Here is a 12107-nt window from a genome sequence, read left to right on the forward strand (position 1 = left end):
TGGTAACTTCTTAACTTGTAATAGAACACTTCTGTACTCCTAGCCTTTATCAATGATTTGGACTAGCAGTTTTCCTGTAAGCTGCAGTCACTATGTTGCTGTAGAGGTAGATCTCCTGATGTCAGAAGATATTAAATGGTTCACCAAAATATGTTTTCTGAATTGCAAGTTGGAAAGGAAGTGTTGGATGTCAGAGGGAAAGAGGTAGTCGCTGACTTCCCCTTCATGTCACGAGGCAGCATAGGAAGTTTTCCAGGGTCTCACTGACAAAGAGCAGAACATTGTCCAGGGCAGAACCTCTGTGATGCCTGGGTGTGTGACGCTGGGGTAAATTAGTCACAGCCAAGGACAATGTAATAGAAAAATCTATCGTATTTTAAAATTATATTGTGTCTTCTGATTTTGCTGTGCCCATTTCTGTGTCTTTTTGTACGCATTACACAAATTAAAGAGAACCTATGATGTGACCTCTGTTATCCTCTGTTGTAATTATTTCTGGATAGCCACCTGCTTGTGTTACTGCTTGATGTGAAGGCTACCAATTAGGTCTCTGACAAGTCCACCTTCCAGAAATAAATATAGCAAGTGCACTTAAGGATTCTGAGATGGAAATATTTCCCTCACTTATAGTATTTCTTTGTATAAAATATTTGCTCTATTGTTATGTAGTTCCCACATGGAAGAATTTAGTTTCTTTACCAGAACTTCACTAATGAAGCATACATGAATAGGTGTTATTTTGCCCAACCTGCTTTAAGACAGATGAGTTGGTAAGGACTGTTAATAACATTTACATGACAACAGCCCATTGACTGAGGTCTCAGCAGAGATGGAGGACCTGTCCTGATGAGCACAGATATAACACTGCTCACCCCTGGAGACTCTAGAAAAACTAATATTCAGGAGAGGGGCTAAGAGAGGTGTTAACTGCCCTGAGGCTGCATGGCACACTCTTATCTCTCCAGACCTGGTGTATCATCCCTGGGTTTAATTGTTACAGGTAGGTGAATTCTCTTGGTGGATCGGTCAGTCCAAATTTGGGTGTCATAGGTAAGCAGTAGGAGAAACCACCCCTTTAAAAAGCTATGAGCCACCCAGGTAGGGATAGTGCTGTGCAGTATGCCTACAGAGGAAAATTGCTTCAGACTCCCCTATTGTGAAAGAGGTCTGCTTGCTCCTGACTTAAATGAGCTGTGCTTCCATGTCTGTTGAAGCTGTTGATTTAGAAGTATGAAAATCTGAAGAAATGTCAAAGACTATCCTGATAACTGTTAAATCTCTTCAGTGGGCCAGAGTTTAAAATTGGGCGTTCTTCCTTCTTGTGACTGATGTCTGAGAGTTAACAGAGACTACGGTTGTATGCGAGGGGTTAAGACAAGTGTTGGGAGGATCCTTCCCACACTAGTGTGCCTTCTTCCTCCTCAGAAGTAAAAAGGGAGACAGAACAGGCAAAAATAGGGGCCAGAGACAGGAAAAGATGGGGAGATAATTTCTGTTCCAACAGTAGTTCTTTTTCTCACTTGGGCTCTGCTTCTTAAGACATTAGGACATGATGTGCATTTTTCCTGCCCTGCAACGCTTCCCCAGCTCACCAAGAGAAGAGCCTTTGAGTGCATGATCCTCATTATGGTTATAACCCCAAGTCTTGTGAAAGTATAGCTAAGACCTCTGAATGTAGGAGTATTACATGCCACCTGTTGAGCTGTGTGAGGAGTGGTGGGGTTGCCAAATTTTCTCTGCTATTTTTTGGCTGTCTTGACAAAATAAGCTAAAACTCTGTGAAGTAGATACTTACATATAGAATAGGGAAATTTAAAGCAAACAATGAACCCAAGAACCTGTAAATGACAAGAGGGAGGTATGCTTTCTTAGCTGCTGGTAAAATGCCAACCTGACTTGAAATAGAGACTACTTTGTCTTGCCCTGCTTTAAAGAAATGTTTCTGGTTTTTTTGGTGGTGCTTTCTTTACCTACCTTCCACCTCCCCCTTTCCATTCTCTTGATATTCTGTATTTCATCTGCGTTTATCAGCAGTGGCCTTGGCAATTGCTTTTAACTGAAATTGTATACTGCCCTTGGAGTACTGAGGTTGTGGAAGAATGTATTGTTTTCCAAAAGGACGCCACAGATAAGTGCGTCTTCCTCCTCCAGCAGGAGGGCATGGTAACAGTAAAAAGAACACATTCTCGTGATAACACGTGAGTGGGAAGCTGGTAAATGGCAGCTTAGTTTTCCACAATCAAAGAACTCACACTTCTGTTACTCCTCCTCTTTGCTTATCATCCGCTAGTCTTGCAAGAACCAGGCTTCTAAACTGCTTGAGTTCCTTTTTTACTCCATACCTTTGCAGGATCAAAGGTAGGGCAGTCTCATGCTAATTTGTGCCAAGTGATAGGCTTAGGTGGAAGAGAATGAACATTTCAGTGGATCAGGTGCTCAAAAAAAAAAAATCCAAACAAAAAACCCACAAAAACCACCAACCTAACAATTCTCCCCAAAACCCAACCAAACAAAAAACTCCAAAAGCCCAAACATTTTAAAAAAATCTGTCAGTGTAAGTAATGTTTTTTCTTTTCTTAAAAATTTAATTTATTTGCTAGCTCTACAAGCTACATAGACAAGATGTAGCATCATCTTGGAGAAGAAGCCTGTGGCTCTGTCTTCCTCAAGAGCACCAACTACTGCTGTTGTTTCCCATTTAATGTTTTTGCCCTTCAGCTCCTTACCCAATGAGTCTTGCACTTTCAGTTGACTGAGTGGCCTCTTCTCCAAATAAAATGAGAGCCTTCTGACACAGCTAATCAGTGTAGGGAAGAACTACATTGTAAAACATAGCCTTGCTTTGTAGTTTGGTGCTGCTGGCTAATACCTGTGTATGAAGCATCTAAGTGATGCTAACCGTTGTTGTGGCACTAATGTGTCGTGTTGATGAAACTGAAACAAGCCAAAGCAGTCCTGACCTTCTGAAGTGCCTGAGACAGTGGGCCATGAGTTGAAAATAAATGTATGTTAGAATGAGTGAATAAAATCAGCCCCTCTTGCTATGTGAGTGAGTCAGAGACAGAGTCAAAATAGCTCCTTATGCTAACTTTTGAAGACATCACTGTTTGATCAGCTGTGTGGATGGAAAACCAGATGTATTTTAAAAACTCCACCTTTAGATCCTTAATCAAACTCATGCAGCGTGCTCAAGGTGCAATGCAGAATCTTTGTACACAGCATGGGGCATGGGGGCAGTCCGGGACCTTAAGTCACTTGGGTGCTATCCTGCTTCTGCACTGGTCTGAAGGCTGGAGCTTTGTCCCCTGTATTTACAGTCCTGAAGCCTTGAATAAGTAAGGGCAACTCTCAGAATCCCATAAAGGCTGGGTCACTGTGTCTTACGTGCCTCTCCTTCTTCAGGCAGGCTTCCAAAACTGGGGCTTGAGGAGTCCTCTGAAAGCATCTTTTTGGATGTTCATGTTACTATTACCTAAGTTTTCCTTGGTTAGGAATAGAGCTTTTAAAGATGATTTATGATTTGACCTTGTAAACTAAATGTGCAGACTGAAATAGCTTCAACATCTGGCTCATACTTCTGGGTTTTCATCTCTGGACTAAGAAGAGGTTATTTGGACATTATCACTATTGGCGTTTAAAATATATTGTGCTGCTCTGCTGCTAGGATAAAGTAACCTGAAACAGCTTTTAACTGTGCAGCATTAAAGCAGCGTAAGGTGAGCTTCTGTGTAAATGACCGTCATCGCCTTAATGTATTTGAGCCAGTTTTTTAGACAGGTTCTCTGAATTTCCTGGGCCTCCAAGAACATACATGTCTCAAACAGAAGATGGCACTAGAAGTTTTGAGGTATTTTATTATACATATATGTACACACATATTTTTTCCTCTCTCTGTGTGTGTATATATATACACATACACGTGCTTCTGTAAGTATAAAAAGGGATGTCTGAGTGCCTATTATCTATTAGGAGCACAGTGCAGACATGAGAAACATGAGTTAATGATAACAATAGAAATGTTATGGATTATTAGAAGACGTAGTGCTGAGCAACTTAGTGACCTCTCATGCTCTGTGAGAACTGAACTGGAGTTTCCTAAACCATCCAATGTTTCACTGTAATGTACGTGCATGTTAAGACTGATCGATGTAGCTAGTCCTTCATTCTCTTGCCTCCAAATGTCTTTTTCTACAGCTGTGCCTTATCTTTGGGATCGTTTGAAATGCTCTTCTCTCCCCGACTTCTGCTGACCTGCTCTACGTTATTGGGAGACACCTCTTTTTCCTGGCTCGCTGTTGTTTTAAGATGCGTTTCAGTAATTGTACATCCAGGTATTACAAGAAATATGCAAAGGATGCCATCTAGTGGCCTCTAGTTAGTGGTAGCAAACTTTCTTTTGCCCAGCCTTCTCAACGTTTCATTTAATGCAGAGTTGCCCTAGATTCTGATGAACGAGCCTGTTATTTCTCCTACATTTCCAGGAAACTATGAAAACGTAGAAATAATTCTGCATACCCCAAACACGGGATCTTTGATTATTGGTCATGGTGTACTATCAGCAAGGCTTGTGCTTGTTCTAAGTTTCGGTAGCCTGTGTTGTGTGGGGATTCCCCAGGCTGTCTCTTCCCTGTGAAAAACCAAAATCAGAAACACTTCTGCCCTTTAGTTGCTTCAAAATCAGGTATGGGTCTAAACCCTGAGCTTTTATTTGTGTTTTAAAATTCAGCAGAGGCGGCAGTCCTGGGATGTCCCTGAAGGCAGTATGACATTTGCATTTGCTGTGGTGAGTTTCTTCAGTACCTTGATGCTGTTTGCTCCTGATCTGGGACTGTGGACACTTTCAGAAGAAAATATGTTTTCAGATAATATGGGAGATGTTCTAAACTTGTTTTCTAATAGCACGCGTCTCCTTGAGCTGTAGTGAGAACAGCGAGCAGTGCCAAATTCAAACACCCAGCGTTCTGCTCAAACTCTTCCTTGTGCAGCCTGCCCTGAAAGAAAGCGAGGAAAGAAGCCTGGGCAGCTCTTCACCTGGTGTTTGGTTTTAGCCTCAAGGCACTCTAAGGAACATATTTTGATTATGTGTGCAGTTTGAGGCCTGATTTCAAGGAGGCCAATGGAGGTAGGTCACAGATGCATGGGTGGGACTTCTGGGTTTTCTAGCCTCTCTGTGGGATTTGCTTTTGGAAATGTTTGTGCCGAGGTGAAATACTCAGGTTCTTTTGAGCGTGTTTCCCAGCTGTGGTGCAGACTGTGGAGATGACCTGCGAGGGATTTGCAGGTTCATTTGGTTTTGGAAAAGCAGGGTTAGAAGTTGGTGGACATACAGTAGTGACAGAGGCCTTCCTGGCTCTTTGCCTTTTTTTTTGTTGTTGTTGTACAGAGAGGAAGGCCCATAGCTTTGTAGCCATTTCTCCCCCCCTCCTCCTCTATTTATTATTCTATTTAATGATGGCTCCTCAATTAGTGTACCAGACTCCTTTGTGAGCAGGGTTCATCGTGATCAATTGTCATCAAGACTAGCGTTTAGTACATCCAATCAATGATGTTCTGTATAATGGCCATGGTATTGACTGATTTCTAATTTTACAGTATGTTGAGCCCTGCTGAACTCTTTTAATATGATAATTGCTTTACTAATCAGTAGTCATGATTTGTGTGCAATTGCAGATTATTGACATAAGTTGATATCCCTCGGTATTTGTATTTGATTATACGAAAGATGCATGTGGTAAAAGACATTTAAGATCTACACGGTGGATATTAAATAGAGTAATATTGGGGAAAATACTGTATCCTTGATTATTGGACTTTTAAGAAAGAGGTTATTAGATAATTTAGCAAGGTCTTTTTATATGGGATAGTTATTAAATACTTTTAAGTTTATACAGACATCTATTAAACAGCTTATTTTGTAACTGCATCATAAGCATTCATTTGTTCATACATTAAATACTATGTTTATCAATTATATAATAAATTTTTAAAAAAGCTCATCATATATGGCTACGGGCAGTCATCTTTACTCATATAATTTATAACTTTACATAAGAGGTATGTACACATGTTCAATAAAAGAAACTGTGTGTTATACTTCAAATAACCTCTCCATTTGTCTTGTTTTATTAATATCATTTTATAAAATACACCTACAAGGGATTATAAGGAGAGATGCCTATATAAAAAATACCTTTATGTTAGGTTTGAGCTGTGGCTGATTTCCATCCAGCTGCTGTCTTACATGTTTGGACTTTTAAGTTATTCTTTGCATGTTGCACCCTCACCCTTTGTATTGGTCGTGTGACATGGGAATCTGGTGGGGGCATCAAGTGCCTACATTACACCGTACAGTCTGCTTCATGTGTCAAACGGGTCTGGGTCGCTCTTGCTGTGGGACCAGGAGGTGGCAGCACTGTATGTGTGTCTAACAGCCATGAGGACTGGAACGTTATTAATGCTTTTTTGGGAAGTACAAGCCTTAATATCACTTAAGAAAAAAAAAAAGATTAAAAGGTAAGTTAATTTACTGGACATCAACATGTTTTGTCCTTCCTTAAATTACTGGCATGAACAGAACAGTACAGTATCATTTTAAGTGGTAATTTTGTTGTATTGGAAGCTTAAGTCATTAAAGAGATCATAAAGTTCTGGAGTAATCCTTTTTTTTTCCCACCACTGCTTCTACTCTCCGAGTGCAGTAGAAAGCCAGGCTGCCAGGCCTCAAGTCATGGTGGACAGTAAAAGGAGGTGCCATCCTTATGGTGTGCTCCTTGTGCTGATGCCACAGATTCTCGCATGTCTGCTGGGTTGTCTGTAGCATTTTGGCTCTGAAGATGGTGTCTGCACCTCCTCCTATGCTTGACGCATGGAACCGCACAGATACTCACAAAACCACTTCCATGTTAACACAGCGGGGAAGGTTTCTAGGTGGTTTGGTCAGCAGATGCTTGTAAGGCCGTGAAGGGAAGACCGTTGCTGAATTGCCTTCTGATGCTCCTCTGCCACTACAGAACCAAGCTTAAAGTATGTACTGAAATATTTTGTTGTGTAAAGACCAGCATATTTAGCAACTTGCAGGAACAAGCACTGAGATGTCTCACTGAAAAATATGAAAGCATAGAAAGTGCTAGAGAGGCCTCGAGGTCATGTTTCCAAGACCAACAAGGAATCTCAGCTGTTATGCTCCAAGTGATAAAATCCTGCTGTAGATGTGAGGCCAAATGACCACAAAGCCTGTGCTTAGGGTATCCAAGTGAGAAGTTCTGGATGCTGAACACCTGGGAACATTTGTCCCTGGGATTTATTCATATGACCATTGCATTAGAGAAGATCCCTCTCCTCCCTGTTCCCCCTCCAGCACTAAAGACTCAGTTTCTCACTGAGTCACCTCAGCATAGGCACCTCTGAGACACTCAGGGTTGTATGGGACATGTGTGCAGTTTCTGTGGCCTGCACTTGTCTCCACCACAGTGTGTTACCTGTTAGCTGTTCTAGCTAGAATCACAGAATCCCAGAATTCCAGGTTGGAAGGGACCTCAGGGATCATCTAGTCCAACCTTTCTAGGAAGACCACAGTCTAGACAAGATGGCCCAGCACCCTGTCCAGCCAAATCTTAAAAGCGTTCAATGTGGCCGAGTCAACCACTTCCCTGGGGAGATTATTCCAATGGGTGACTGTCCACACTGTGAAAAATTTTCCCCTCGTGTCCAATCGGAATCGCCCCAAGAGCAACTTGTGTCCATTCCCCCTTGTCCTCTCCATGTGACTCCATGTAAAAAGGGAGTCTCCATCTTCTCTGTAGCTACCCCTTAAGTACTGGTACATGGTGATGAGATCCCCTCTGAGCCTCCTTTTCTCAAGGCTGAACAAACCCAGTTCTCCCAGCCTATCCTCATATGGCAGCTTCCCAATCCTTTGATCATCTCGGTGGCCCTTCTCTGGACCCCTTCCAGCCTGTCCACATCCCTTTTGTATATTGGGGACCAGAACTGTACACAGTACTCCAGATGTGGCCTGACAAGAGCTGAGTAGAGCAGGATAATGACTTCTTTATCTCTGCTGGTGATGCCCTTTTTGATGCAATCCAGCATCCTGTTGGCCGCCTTGGCCGCAGCAGCACACTGTTCGCTCATGTTGAGCCTCCTGATCACCAGGACCCTCAACTCCCTTTCCACATAGCTGCTCTCCTCTCTTAATGTCCTTCTCATGTGTTCACATTTTCCTACTCATTGTAAGGAGAAAGTAAACTTGGGGCTTTTAATGGGGTTTTAATTGTAGTTTGATTGCTGAACTCTTAGAAACCTAAATTTCTAAATTATGAAAGTTAAATTTTTTGAGGTGGGGCATGCCTGGGTGCTGTTTTTATGAAGCACACAATGTTTATGAGCTCTCATCCTTGCTGGAGACAACACATAAGGCTGCAGCTTCATCCGTACACACTGCTAGGCTTAAAGGCTATGTAGAAGCTGGGCTATTTGTATTTATTTTCAGTGTAATATGAATCGGAGGTCCATGACAGCAGAATGTAAAATTCCACTTAGGCTCCTGGATACAAAGTGAAGCTGAAAACATCTGACTCCTTTTATAAAGGATATCAGTTTTTGCAGTGAGTTATAGCAAATATAGTAGTGGAGAGAAAGCATGACCTGCCTGCAGCCAGAAGAGAGACGAGCGAGTACAGAATTCCCCCGAGTGGTTTGCTGGCTACCTGCCATTCCTCAACAGCAGAAGATAAAAGGGAGTACTAGGATAACTACCCTGACCCTATTTATTTCCAATAAAATACAGATATTTACATGAGATGAAACTGATATTCTGAAGCTGCCCAGCTCCAGTGACAGGATACAAATGAAAAGCTACTTTTTATTGGATCTGACCTACCAGAAGCCAATAACGTGTGCAATAACTTAGCAAAGGGAGAGTGTGACTGCCACATGAGGTGACACCATCCAGGCTCCCTTCCCAAGTTGGTTCAACAAGATTTCCCTCACCCTCGAAGCCAAGTTTGCAGTCATGTTCCACAACACCAAAACTTGACAGGCTCTGATAATTAAGTGGGATAAAATAAGTACAGCAAAAGGAATGTAAAAAAAGGAACATTCAGAAAAGCAGCGTGGAATGACTGATGAGAATTTTACACATGCTTTTTCTCAGTCCTTGATTCAATCCAACCCCTTGTTAAAATCATGCATTAAATTACATAGCTGTGCATATTAAGGCAATAAATGTAAATGTATTATTACTACAGACATACAAATACATTACTACCAGTGTTTATAGAACAAAAATTATGAATCTTGATAACTTCTCACACAGTTAAAAAAACAAACCAAAACTTTTGGGATCCATTTGGACCACCTGGTTTAGATAAAATTGAACCATATAATTTCAACTGAAGCTTATTTTGTATGTTCTGTACTTTGTGAAATAAATTGAAAAACAATGATACGTGAAAATGTTTTCTTCCAAGTTTATCAACTCTGATATATTCTCATGGGATGCTTCTTTCTCATGGTTTGCACTTTTTACTGACAAATACTCCACTAGAAAGCATGTCTACATGTAGCCTTTGTACATAAAATAGGCCTTCAAAAGTGAAAGCATGGAAAATTGTTAAAACTATCAGTCTTTCTGTGTCTTCAGTGGAATCATGCTGCCTTACCTGTGCTGAAAGTATGGTCCTAGTGCTTGAGAGAAAAAAGTCTTCCTGTCTTAGGAAAACAGGCTCGCTGGTAAAAGTGAAGCAGAGAAATTTTATGTTCTCACAGGCTACAGAGCAAACAAATAAAATGTAATGATGGAATTAATTTGAAACTAATTTATCAGTCGATAGGCTTTATAACAGGTATGTCATTTTAAAAGGCAAAGGCCACCTGGCAAAGAGAGCAAGCTGGCTTTTTTTCTTTTTTAAATAGGTCAACAGTTTTTGCAGTTAACAGCCAGCTATTCTTTGATGGGAGTGCAAGACACGTGCAAAGGATGAACTTCAGCATATTCATGATAGGACTTTGCCAGCAGCTCTGTCACTAGGAGGAGACTGCCAGGTTAGCAGGCATGTTTCCTCCTTGCTGTCCCAGGCAGAGAAGGTGGTTCTTCAAGCAACTCAGGAACACAACTGGTTTTTTTTCCAATTTACCATTAATGGCTTTGTGAATTATTCATGCAAGTGTAGAGGGGAAACCCGGATAAAATAAGAGCTTCTGTTTACACTTGAGTCTTGCCTCTGTCCTGCTTCTGTTTAACTTACATGGAATGGCTGTCTGTGCCTAAAACTGCCTCCTGTCAGAATACCTTTTCTTCCCCACTGGTGTGTAATGACAGCAAGGATCAAACCAGTCACCTTCCCCTGCTCTAAAACACAAGTGTTGGTAGAGACTGCTTATTTTCTACTATTTATTTATGGAGCCTGCAGACAGTGGCAGTAGGTCCAATTAGCCAGGCTATTGCAGCAGAAAAGCAATGCCTTAATTCCACGTGATGAATGTTATGTGTAGAAATCTCCAGAATTTTCTTTTGATGCTTCAGGGACTCAGGAATTTGCCATGTGCCACCAAATTTGACATACTCTGTGCTGAGTCAAGGCTTTTTCGTATTTTACTAAAACAGATATTAACAAGCACATGGACTAAGTCAAACAAATTATTTGTTTTCAGTTTTCAAGGTTTTGCCAACAAACACAAAAAACTTCCCCTTGCACAGGATTATTTGTATTACAATTCTTGCTTCAGATGGCAATTTTAGATGTTATCATCTAGATTAAGATATTGAAATGTAACAGAGATGAAATCTGTATGACATGTTACTGTGAATGCCGTACTGTTTTCCTTGGGAGCTAGACAGCATCCACTGTTGCTACCTGGGCTACATCTGTCCTTTGGATGGAGACTTCTGTTCCTTTAATGCCAGGTAAAAACAAACAAATGAATCAGGCCTTTGGCCTCTGCCATTTGCACCCCAGATGAAAATTCATGAGTAAGTACTAAATGCCCTGTATCACCTTCTGCTTGCGAAGCAACAGGCAAAATACAAATTTAAAATAAGCTACCCATGGGTGCATGTGTTGTGAATATCACTCAGTTTGGAAAGTAATGTTCTTTTGATTTGTTTCTGTTCCAGACTTTGGGCACTCTTAATTGACTTGGATCCACACACCCCTCTAACATTTGAAAACCACTTGTAGTACGTAGGCACTCTTGCTTTAATGTGTGCATGGCACCAACAGGCTACTATCTTCAGTCGTAACTGGACCTCTCGGGCTTGATCACAACTAAACACTTAGGGGGATGAAAACACTGAAGTGCTGGTCGACAACCTCAGATCTAGCTGGATGATTGTTACTGTGATTATTGTGCCGAGGGGCTTCATCAGGGAATGTCATGCCTCTGCCTCAGAGACATTATCTAACTAGATGAGGCAAAGAGTGGGAGGAGAGTTGAGATGCCTAGAGCAGAGAAGACATGTCCAAGGTGACACAGTGCCAGAGCCAAAAATAGGAGCCAGAATCCAATGCCCTTGTCCACATGACTCTCCTGGAAATAGTTCTTAAGGCCTTGGAGTCTAATTCAGTTTTTTCCTTGGATCCTAAGCACTTGGCTCTTAGATACATTTCTGACCTCTTGAATATGGACAGGGAAATCTCTTTTCTAGAATATGCATGCGGACATTAGGTTGAAGGGCTTCTTCCAGAGGAAAATGTTCTTCACTTCCCCCAGAATGCTTTGGCAAGGCTGCCATCCCTCTTCTACTTCAGCCTCTTTCTGCTAACACTGCTTTCTTGGTATAGATTGTGTCATGCCTAGTGCTATACGACTCCCATGCATAGGCCTGGACAGATAAACCCTTCTCTAGCCATTTTCCATGAAGTTTTGTTTCTCTTGGTGTGTGCCTAGTGCCTGGTCAGGTACCCTCCGGGCTGGTCCCTCAGTGAATCCCTCTTCCCAGCTCAAGGCACGAGACATGACACACACAGACCAGGCGCGTTGCTGGCTGTTGTGCAGACCCTCTCCCTTTTCGCTTTTTTAGCTGTCTTTATCTACTTCATAGATCCAGGAGCTTTCCCCAATTTCCCTTTTGTCTTTTAATTCCCAAGCTGCTACTTTCAGGCTTC

This window comes from Phalacrocorax aristotelis, chromosome 4, assembly GCF_949628215.1.
Source record: "Phalacrocorax aristotelis chromosome 4, bGulAri2.1, whole genome shotgun sequence".
Lineage (NCBI taxonomy): Eukaryota > Metazoa > Chordata > Aves > Suliformes > Phalacrocoracidae > Phalacrocorax > Phalacrocorax aristotelis.